The sequence below is a fragment of the Poeciliopsis prolifica genome, unplaced genomic scaffold, assembly GCF_027474105.1.
Source record: "Poeciliopsis prolifica strain line A6 unplaced genomic scaffold, Auburn_PproV2 SCAFFOLD072, whole genome shotgun sequence".
Lineage (NCBI taxonomy): Eukaryota > Metazoa > Chordata > Actinopteri > Cyprinodontiformes > Poeciliidae > Poeciliopsis > Poeciliopsis prolifica.
In genome coordinates this window covers 1,359,574-1,369,388 of record NW_026562447.1, presented here as the reverse complement: position 1 = coordinate 1,369,388, position 9,815 = coordinate 1,359,574, and the positions used below count along the sequence as shown (strand labels likewise).

The window sequence follows — 9,815 nt, the reverse complement described above, 5'->3', positions numbered from 1 at the left end:
TCATCATTATTAAAGCATTTAATGAGATCATTTAGCTAATTCTAATAAATCACACAGGATTTATGGAACAGATGCAAAGTTTTTACTGTTTTTTTCTCCACTGAAACTTCAAATTAGATACAGCTAGGTTGACACTCTAAAAGTCATTTCTGTAATTTATCTCAATGATGGCCACACACTAATAGTTTCTCCAGCAGTCATCTTTGTCTCTAGAATCTCAGGATTTCACTGCGATGTTGAAAAGTTGTATCCTGTTAATGGGGCGCTGCATGGTTCCATCTGAAGAAACTTTAGTCCTCAATGCTGCTCTTCTGGGTTCAATTCCCGGTCAAGGCCATTTGATGCACGTCTTCCTCCTCTACTTCTACATTATTTTCTGTCAATTTACAGTTCAATAAATTCCACATAGTCCTTAAAAAAATCTATCATTGAAAAGAAAGAAAAAACATTGATGAGAAATGTAATTAAAAAGCTGACATTTGAGGCACAAATTAAATATTTAGAAATACACCAATCATAGAATGTCTGGCCTGTTTTCTGCTGATCCAGATTTCAGCAAACAATTTCTTCATAAGTATAAATATACAAGACTTACTTTAAAAGTATTTCTTGAGTCCTTCTGACATTAATGTTAATTTTAAGAGATTATATTTCTTAGGTTTAGATGAGCAGAAGCTGCATCACAATTGTTTAGAGAGCGGAGTAATGGTGAAAACGGGCAAAAAAACTGTTTTAAAAGAAATTTAAAAAAAATGTAAGAAGTCTTTACTTCTTTAATTAAACAATTAGCTTTTTTCTCATTTTTCATGGTGCCCTCCCAGGACCTATAAGGTCCAATCAGGCCATTTACTGGTAACTTTTAGGAAATCAGCAGAACTGACAAGCACAAGCCACCTGTGTTTTGTTTACAAAAAGTGCAGGGAACTCTCCAAATACTTTCCCCTCTAAAGTTTTATGGTAATTACCATAAAGGCAAATAAATAAATGTCACTTTCCTGCCACTTGCACATATATCAGCATTTTAATCTGCAGTCCTCCTTCTTAAATAATGGGACGCCTCCATAAAACATGACAAAAGCCTGAGGTAGTATAGACATAAACTGCTGCCTTCGGGTACTTTAGCAATAATCGGATAAATCTTCACATAAAATAATTTCTCTCCTTGCAGCATGCATGAATAATCCTTCACGGTGACAGCAGAAGGAAGGGAGCCCTGGGCATTGATCGTAGCTGTGATTGTAAGGAGGCACTGGATTGAGTCGCACAATCACCAGCAATTACATTGATTGGATGAATCTTCAATGGAGCATCGTGGCTAAACAAAGAGGAAGCAGTTGGAGACTTGGGAGGACAGTGTGAGGTGATGAATGATTCACTGTGTATTCTGCACCTGTAATTTAGTTTGACAAGCTGATGAGACTGCACTGCGCGCCTCACTGAATGCTAATATGCTTCCTGCACACTCTGTTCCTCAGCCCAGATTAGAAACAGTCTCATAAGCTGTAAATCCGTGAAAAGTTCGGACAGTTTTTTTTTAAATCTTATTTTCTTTTTACATGATGGGGGTTTTACTGAAACATCTCAGCTCACATCAGAAGCCTCTGCATGCAGAAGAACCAAATTCTGACATCTTTTGTTTGAGTTAAAAAGAGAGATTGCTGTTCATCAACAAAACAATTTCATGTCCAAGACTTATCTTTCCTTCACCTGTCCATCATTTTCTGCCATCCAGAAATAATATTCACCTATTCACCCTTCCAGGACCAACATGGCTGTTTTCCTCAGGTTGAATTTAGTTTCTTTCAAATAAACATAAATCCTTACATCTAAAAGAAATACTCTGGATTGTGTCAAGATGAATTTTCTCAACGTATTACTTAAATTTTTTAGCAGGTGTGAATGAAAATTCAGCAAGACACCATAAGAAATATTTTTTTAATCACTAAATTTTTTGACAACATTTTTCAGACCTGGGAATAAAGTGGCACCAAACAAAACAGTGTAAAAATTGGTTTCCATTCCAGCACAGGGGTTCTGATTTTGTTCTGAACCTTTTATCTCTGTTCTTTCAACTTTTAATTAGAAAAAGGGTGGCGGGGATCTTCAGGTAACTGTGTCGCATTAACAGTTTTATCAGACTCTGACCTAATGTTTAACTGGCTAAAATACCAAATCTTACCTGCAGCAGTTAGTAAAAGATAAAGTTAATTAATTTCATTTCTGTAGATAATTTAACTGAAATAGCTCTGGTTGAAATCACTCCACAATCATTTAACACCCCAAAATTGATGATGAATCTGATGAAAAACACAAACTGTCATATTATAAAGTTGAATCAAAGCCCTAAAAACACAGAAAACACAAATTTGACATAAGATGACTAAACTTCTATATTTAGAAACATGATAAAACATTGAAATTGCAATGTCAAAGCTATTATGAATCATGTGCACAAAACATTTTAAATTATATGCCATTTCCCTTCAACTTTACAATAATGTATTACTTTTGTTCTATGACATAAATCCAAGAAACTGTGTGGGTGTGACAGCAGGACTGCTACAAAGTGCAACAGGAGGGGAAATCTGTCAGAGAAGCTGTTGTGAGTTTTGCAACGCAATCACTAACCTTCAAAGGTTTTAAACAATAAAACCCCAAAACCAAAGTGGTTTTGTTGTTTGCTCTGCTTTTATCAGAAATAACAAGCAGTCGTTTATTTCGAATCAGAAGTCAGCTTTTCAACTCATCAAGCTTGTGGAAGTATATAGGGTGTTTCATGATTTTCCAGTGATTTTGGAGGTCAGAGTGATCAGTAGATGATTCAAATGTGCCAAGGCCAGAAGCAAAACCTCTGGACGTAATTTCTCACCCGCTAAAAAGCTCATTATCACTTGCTCTTTGCAGAGCCATGTGTCCATTCTTTCATGTCTTTTTCTTTCTCTTTTATGAAAGGTTAGCTAGAAATGTTGCCACATCTTTGAGTTAAGGTTCTTGTTTGCAACAACTTCCTAGACAGAAAGCAACTGCAGAGTTTTCAAGATACTCCAAACATTTGTCGTCTTCTTTACTTGAAAGAAACAAAATAAACAAAAATACAACTGAACAAACAACCTATAAGCCGTTATGAATCTGTTTAGTAAAATGTATTACTAAGGCATTTCACATTTCCCCCCACTTTGTAAAACTATTAACAATTAGTCTATAGTTAGCTGGGTTAAAATTGATTACTATATATTTTGTTCTGTAGATATTTATGCTTCTGCCTTCATTATGAGTCCAAAAACCGTAAAATAAAATTGTTGTTCTGGAAATTTGGTGACTTAAAGATGATGCTCTTTTCTGCTGTTCTTCAAAATGAAAGTGTTTCATCTCCTTTGCAATTTTTATCACTTTATTGTGGCAAAATAACCCTAAGTCCTTAAGTTAAATCTCTTTTTTGTCCCTCTACGTCTTGAATTACCACTGAAATGCATCAAAGCTAAGTTCTCCATGTCAGAATAAAATTTAATCTCTTTTTTACACTTCTTTAACACAAATGCTAATAGTAGCAGAAGCTGCTATACATCAATATTTGCAGTGTAGTTATTTACATAAAACATACTGAAAGATGCAGAAATATATAACTACTGAAGATACACTTCTCCATCAGTTGCAAATGGAGTACAATTTTAATCATTTTCAGAGCTACAGCTCTAAAACCAAGTTTTAATTACGATTTGAATCAGCTTACCTGATTAAAATTTTGAAAATTGGTACAGGATATGAATTATTTTTTTCTTTGTTGTTGAATCTGGCTTTTATAAATTAATAAATACAAAGTAAACTATGAAAAAAGATGATTTTGAAAAGTTTAGAAATAATTGTATTTTGAATTGTTTGAAGCAAACATTTAGGACTGCCATTATTGAGATTTGACTTTTTCACCGTTCTGAACTAATAAACTCAACCCACTTTTTTTTTTACAAAAGGTCTTAATTATTTCTAGATTTTGGAAACCAAAAGTCACTTCCCATGTAAGGCAAGTAAAAAATATGGTTCAAACATCATAGAAGACTGTAAATGTGATTTATCCCACTGAAATTCCAGGTGTGTCATAAAAAACACTCAGAATTTATGTCCGTCTATAAAACTTTACTTTCATGACAATTTTTCCATGAATCTAAAAGAAGAACTCCTGATTTTTTGAGAAGTGAGGCTGGAGTAACATTCAGCTGCTGTGAGAACTGGAATAAAATCTTCATTCAAGTGCAAATTTCTCAGGTAAAGTTTGAAAATTGCTGGGAAATGTTCACACCGAATCAGAAGAAAGTTTCAGTACTTCATAATTGTAAGCTTTCAGAGCTCCGAGGTATTGGAAGAAACTCAAAAACACTTAACATCTTCCTCAAAAAAATACATGGATAAGCGTTAAATTTATATTCTGAATATATTTAAATATGTCTAAGGTACAAAATGATCAAAAACAGAAAATTAGTGCGATAGCTGTAAAATACATCTGATATTTCTCATCTGTGCTTCTTGATCAGAGCTGTTCTTCCCATGTTAAGCAACTTAAATTAATGTAAGCATAAAACAAATATTAGTCTGATTGATTGTGCCGTCCCCTGGCAAGATGTTTAAACAGCATTTCTCTCTTTCAGTGGAAGAAGAATTACGTTTCAGGAAATCCACCCATCTGTGAGAAATGTGGCGAATTATTCTGAGCAGCTTTCTTTACGCTCTAGAGAGAAAAATGAAATATATATGAAGCATTCTCCACAGTGTTCATTTAACAGTTTAACCAGTAGGAGAAATGCTTCTTCACTGATTGTTTGAATTTGTCAGAAAGGGCAGTGAAGAGGAATGAAGACAAAAGTATGTTTATAATGACAGAACAACTCCTTTACTTGACTGTAAGGTAATAAGATTAACTAACTAACCAGCTTAATTTCACTTTTTAAAAAAATACTTAAACATACAACTTAATATTTGGATTTTGTTTTTAAATTAAATAAAGCATTAGAAAATTATACAGTCGACAGTAAAATCATGACAGTGTTTGCTACAGTTGGAGGTGGAGAAAACTCTCAAGGAGCTCCAGTAGAAACAAGCAGTACAGCTGCAGTCTGAGAGGAGACGGCACCGGTGAGAGCATGAAACAATCAGATCTGTAATGTGAGACGAAGCATTAATATTCAGGGTTGTAATTAGAAAGAACATTTTAAATCTGTACCCTGATAAGCTGAAGGCGGTTTACATTTTTTTAGCCTTCCTGATTGAAGAAAATTTTGCATTTACCACTTAAGTGCGACTGTAGATCTTTACAGTCTCACTTTAGAACAGATTTATAAATTTTCTTAGCATTATCATAATAATTAATTGGATCTGAAGCTGTCTAAAATTTTACAAGGTACTTTCACAAAGCGAAAGTCAGCATGTCCAAGCCTTGGACCCTGTGGTACTTCATTATGAATCTTTTTCATGAGGAAAATTAATCTTTAACATTAACAAAATATGATCTAATGCACCTGGTGCTGTTCCTATGAACTCTACTTCATGTGTTAACAATAAAATAATAACAAAAACCTTCTTTAATGATTTGGTCGGGTTTGCTTTTAATATGCAACTTTAAAGCTAATATTTATGATAACTCAACTGGTTGAACTTTCATTTGTTTTCATTTCAGAACATAACTGTACCCTTCAAAATTTGCTATTTACTCCTGAAATCCACAAAGGTTTGCACTGCTGTCTGCAAAAAAACAGCCTGCGTCATCACCCGGGGCTAAGAACAGATCCCTGATGTCCACCTTAAACCCATCTACCACACACCTCACCACTGTCTCACTGTCAGGCCCCCTTTCTCATACAAGTCATGTAATTTCTCTTGGACAATGCAACTCCTTGCCTTTTTTCTACTTTCAGATAAAGCTGGATTATTTTGTCATGTCAGCAGATTTAGTTCAGACAACTTATATCTGTGATCAACATTGTAGCAATTAGATTGTCTTAAATCGATTTAGTTTTGTCACCTTCCTCCAAACAAATATTTCCCAAGAGCAGTTCATTCAACCACTTTTATTAAGCTAGAAAATAACAGTAGCTTCATTATATAAACTTTCATTTAAAGCTTTGTTTCATTTTTATAAACCCTTTATTCAAACTGAGTTAAATGTTGAATATAGAAAGATTCAAAAAGAAATGTGCCTTTCTGATGATTTTTTTAAAGCCCTAAATAAAATATGCAAAAGTCTAAATTATTCCAAATCCAACATCTAAATTATTCAAGTACTGGAAAAAAGAAGAAGAAGAAAAATATCCCCTCCATATTAGAGGAAGGCATTCTCATTCTGTGTCTATATCCCATTGCTTCTGGTTACTTTAGCTGAGAAGACAATCATGGTTAAGCTGCTTTAAATGGATAATTTGCGAGTAATGAGTGTAATTTTACAGGGTAATCTTCTCACAGGGTTCAGTCAAGAAAAAAAAAATCAAGACAGATAATCAGCAACTAAAGTCCTGTTATTAAAGTAATAGGTGCATCCCTAGGTATGCCTACTGCAAGTGCCAGGGGCTAAGACCCTGTCTTAGTCTAATTACAGTTCAAACCACATTTATTTCAATAAAATCACAAAATACTTGTGTTGCACATCTAATAATGGAATCGTTTTTCAAATACTGAAAATACACGTCAACAAAACCTATAAAATTATTTCAAACTGCTTGAGTTTTAAGGCGTAATGGACAGAGGTGTCAGATGCAATACGTGAAATTCATAGTATTTAGTGAAAACACATGATTTCAGTTTAAAACTAAACAAATGAAGGCTCAATTTATGCAAAAACAAAGCAATAGAAACAATAAAAATAGGAACACACAACACTCCGTTGAAAATTATTGATTTCTTGCTCATTACGCTTTACTGTCATTGATTTCGTAACAACAACTGAACTTGCTCAACCCTCCTAAAGCAGTTCAACATTTATTCAGACATCGTATTGTCTCAAAAAATTCTACAAAATACCGAACGCTGTTTTTGGTCACAGCATTAAAGTTTTATCTCAAATCTTTGTAAAGTCTTTCCATGTGGGCATGTTGTCAAATAATAGGGGCACAACTGAGATGTAAAATGAATTGGGAGTCAACATCTATGAAGCAACACCTGTTGAGGGTTGACTGAGGTGAATTCTCACAAAAAGTTGTTAAAACTGTTTGGAGTAAAATTGCTCTTATCAGTTCATTCTCAGCCTGAGCAGTCTTCACCTGTTCTGTTTTTTTTTTTTTTTTTTTTTTTTTTTAATTCTTAAGATTTCTTCTAGCTGCAGGTATTTGGAAAGGTTTTGGGGATAGCAGGCAGACGTGTCGTAGGCTGTGAAACATCGAGGCCAGTCTGTTAGGGCTGTCTCCCTCTGTCACAGCCTCAGCCGGTTCTCTGTTATCTGCACCGAACACATGTCCAACCGTGCTATTACACACTGACTGCTAATGGAGCGTAAGACTGAGCTGGACCTCCCATTCACTGCTGGCTCCACGGCTGCCTCTCTGACTCCAATACTTTTCTTCGTCGCGCTCAGAAAGAGACACGGAAAATGTGGCAAACAGCTTCTTCAAAATAAAAGGCGCCTACACAGTTTTCATGTGGAAAATTTGGACTTTTCCAGACTCAGGAGTTCTCAGTTCAGCGGTTATAACCTAATATAAAACATAAAGGAAACAAGGGAAGGAGAAAAGGAATATGTAAGGAAAAAAATACAAACCCAAGGAAGTATTGCCTGTTGGACACATATAGGGTGTGTAACCCACATAAAGTGGGGCTAGCCCTTTAAGGAATAGAGATTGGGTAGGCGGTGGTCTGCCTGTCCAATGGGAAGTTTGGGTTCCATGAATGTTTAGACCAATCAGAGAGCAGAATGCCAGAGAGGCTCCGCCTTCTTTCCCGTGTTGGCAGCGTAAAGTCTTTCCATGTGCGGGAGATCCGACCCAGCTGAGACAGCGTGAGTCTTTTGATATGTTTTTAATGTTGCTTATTGACTTTGAAGGAACCTTTTTTTTGTAAATAGTTATTGTTCATAGTCCAACTTCTAAGCTAGAAAGAGTTGTAAGCTTCAGAAAACTGAACTTCAGTTTTTCTGCCGTTAGAGCCGTTAAAATCAGTTGGAACTGTTAGCTCTTTCTGGCAGTTGGTTGGCAGTTGATCTCCATTCAACTGAAGGTAAAGCTTAAATAGTAATCTATTTTTATTTTATTAAATTCATATTGTTGAAGCTAAAACTTGAAAAATATGCCTTTTACACTGTCTAGTGCCCTACGTGTCCAGACTGAGTCACTATAGTTGTTCCGAACGTGTCACACTGAAATCGGTGAGCATATTTTGGGTTTTTCATTTGGGTTTTTGTTCTTTTTATCTTGTTATTATCGAATAATAGTCTTTATTTGAACTACTTAGTTATTCAAATGTAAACCTTTGCTGAGTTTGGGTAAAATGTAATGTTTTATTATTGTGCTTGGAAAAGGATTTTACAACAGTTATGAAACATGATCTAAGGATGTAAGCTAGAACGGTTTAATAAAAATTCTATATTTCTGCTGGTCCTGTCTGTTGACAGATCAGGGTTTTTTTTTTTCTCCTGGATTGTTCCTGAGGTGGATTCCCCATTTAACTTTCCTGGAGTGGATTCCTCTATTGACCTTGATGGCGAGCCTTCCCACCTGGACTTAGAGAGAACTGGATTTCCTCCCTTGCGTTTGGAGCCCTGCTGCAACCTGCGGTGTGGTAGGCAGTTATCACTCACATCTTTGCACACAGTCGGTTACGTATGAGACACTGACAGACATTTTTCGCTGTTGTTTACTGGAAATTTTGGACACTGCCTTTCAGACCGTTTTCTTTTTATTTGACATTACAACAAACTGCTGTGTTGGAGATTCTCCTTATGTGAATGATGTTGAGTGAGACCTGAATTGGGATTTAATTTGATTGATCTGTTGTCTAAAGAGATTAGAGTGCAGATTACCAGGGTGCACCCAATAGATTTAAAATTGAGATTTAGCACTTGGCCAAGTATTGTTGTTTTTATTTTATGTATTTTATTGTGTGTAATTTTATTTTCTTAATTGTGTGTCTTGTCCAATTGTGAGTTTTATGGTTTATGTTACTAAAGCTAATTGTTCTTTAAATTCATTCAACTGTGTTTGTGTGTCATTTAAACACCCATCGTGCTCCGACAGCCGAACCTGGGAAATATAAGAACATTTATAAAAACATGACTCAATCTCATAACTTTCTAAACTTTTCCAAACTGTAGAGAAATTCTGAAACTCAAACAATGTGAATTAAACAAAAAGAACAAAAACGTCTTTATATAAAACGTTCAAAGGACTTTTTTCTATAAAAAGCCAGGTGGCTAAGAGTGTCAGAATAGAAATTGGTGAAGCTGGCTTTGTATCGGATTCTGTTTGGTCTGAATTTCTTTCTGCAGGTCGCGATTGGAGCCACAGCATATTCCAATTTCCTTCCTCTGTTTTTCTGATTGCCTCTAATAACACAGCGGGATGCTGCAGCGGAGACTGTTTACAGCCTGAAAAAGAGGCAAGTCGATGCATTTAATGTCACTCCATGATGTTCGGTTTCGACTCTCATTCCCATGGCCCAACACACACACGCACACCCCCACATACGCACTCACACACACACACACACCTGGACTGTCACTCTAATCCTTATTGTGGTTCTCTGTGATTGGACTCTGTCCTCGGAGGTATTGGGAAGATGTCAGGGAAATATGCTGGTCTGGTTATTAGGACTCCGGAGAGCTGACATAGGCAAAAATATGCGCA

The 9,815-nt window shown here is 35.6% G+C and overlaps 1 long non-coding RNA gene across 2 annotated transcripts; it reads left to right on the top strand.

The window, feature by feature from the left end:
* The first annotated feature begins 7,913 nt into the window (after positions 1 to 7,913).
* On the top strand, positions 7,914 to 9,547 carry LOC129352062 (uncharacterized). 2 transcript variants are annotated; one of them, XR_008604848.1, is made up of 5 exons: positions 7,914 to 7,972; positions 8,118 to 8,190; positions 8,280 to 8,338; positions 8,585 to 8,751; positions 9,458 to 9,547. It is a non-coding gene; the product is annotated as an uncharacterized LOC129352062 (long non-coding RNA). The 2 variants fall into 2 exon arrangements; XR_008604847.1 differs by lacking the exon at positions 9,458 to 9,547 and having other exon boundaries at positions 8,585 to 9,157.
* Positions 9,548 to 9,815: the final 268 nt, after the last annotated feature.